Here is a 1,859-nt window from a genome sequence, read left to right as displayed (position 1 = left end):
CAATGAAGCCTTACTGGACGATACTGTGATGGTGGATAAATGTCATTTCATACATTGTCGAAACCCATAGAATGTGTAACACAAAGAGTGAACCTTAGTGTAAACTGCGGACTTTAGTTAATAATAATGTACCAATATTGGTTCATCGATTGTAGCACACACTAAGATAAAATGTTTGTAATAGGGGAAACTGGGGCACTGGGAAAGACCTTATGGAAACTTCATATTTTCCACTCATTTTTCTGTAAATCTAAAATTGTTCTAAAATAAATTTATTAATTTTTATAAGAAATAGGTTAAGACGAACTCTTATCTTTTTGACCTTCCAGTGGTATAGAATTCAAAACACTGAACGAAACAGTGTCTCTCAGATTTTGGAAATTCAGAAATCAGTAAAATTTCCCTAAGAGTCAGAAAAAGACAGAGTTTTTCACTTTTCCTCTGTGAAGTAAGTACATTAGATATATACATGTGTGCACACATACACATACATATATACCCACTTACTGTCTCCACGATATTCTTTTAAAAGGACATTTTTACCACCTAAAACATAAAAGCGTAATCTTAAAATAAGAACGATTCCTTTAAATTCAATAAACTTGGCCTTATGAAAAACCTACTTCATTTTGTGACTTTTCTCATTTCACTATGCCTTTGGAAACATTTGTATTTCATGGGACAGGGGTGGGGGTGGAAATCACTGGTAACGGCCCAGTGTTTTTCCCAGCTACAACCCAGGAGTGGAGAAGAATGTGTCATAAAAGTCAGGACTCCTCGGCCTGGTCTTCCAGAGGCTGGAGAGTCAGTCTTCTGAAGTCAGCCATTCTTTAGCAATTGGCTGGTTTTCATTTCGTTTCATTTCAAAATCATTTATCATGATTTATCATGATTTTGAAATCACATGTGCAAATGCATATGTGTATTAGTGAATTAGTTATCCAAGGTGGTCATTTTATTTGTTTATGTCCTTGAAGTTCTTACACTTGTTCCTGTGTAGCAGCACTGGGAGTGTATGTTCACAGCCCAGATCCCCCGGTAAAACCTTTAGAGTATGGTTCACTGCAGAATCAATGAGGCACTGATGGAGTACTGCCAGAGGAGACAGGTGTTGTTACTCACCAAAGATTTCAAATAAGTACTCCCTGAACCTTAGTGAGAAGAAGCTCAGAACTTCCAGATCCAGTACTGTGGTCCACTGCTTCCTCTGCAGGATCTTGTCTCTGCCCCAGGCCAACTGCATTGCCAGGTATGGCTTAGGTAACACTCACCTCTATCTCTGAAAGAGAATAGAGAGTGAGGAGCATTTGTGTGGAGGGGCAAGGATCACAATCATCTATTAGGGTTGTTTTACATGATTATTGGAAATGGTAAAGTTTTCCTCAGGGGACGACATTCAGGGGGATTCCTGATCTTATCATCCAGCTAAATTCTCTTGCTTCCAGTGCAAGACAAGTGAAGACTCTTGGACTAATGCAAGGCTTTAACGGCAAAGTCACTGAAAGTGGGAGGGAGTCGCACAAACCCTTTTCTTCTTCAGTCTCAGGCAGGTAAGGACAGGTCCACAATCTTCATTTCACACTCTTCCCAGGAACTAGAAATAAAGACTTTGAACTTTGCTTTGGGCTTTTCCTTAGGCACTTGAGTGGTTGTTATTCTGGGAAGAAAGCAGGATGACCATCTTATGATCTGACTTCTTTTCTGTAAATTGACAAAGAGAAAATGGGTGATCTCCTCTGGTTATTCCAGTTCCACAGAATTTATTCCAAATTATGTGGAAAGTTTTAGGTCCAAATTTTGAGGACCAAGTTACAAATAACATGTAATGCCTTTATTCATTAAATAAGAATTGATCTCTC

Source organism: Pteropus vampyrus, unplaced genomic scaffold (genome assembly GCF_000151845.1).
Source record: "Pteropus vampyrus isolate Shadow unplaced genomic scaffold, Pvam_2.0 Scaffold67, whole genome shotgun sequence".
NCBI classification, from domain to species: Eukaryota; Metazoa; Chordata; class Mammalia; order Chiroptera; family Pteropodidae; genus Pteropus; species Pteropus vampyrus.
This window is presented reverse-complemented; position numbering follows the sequence as displayed.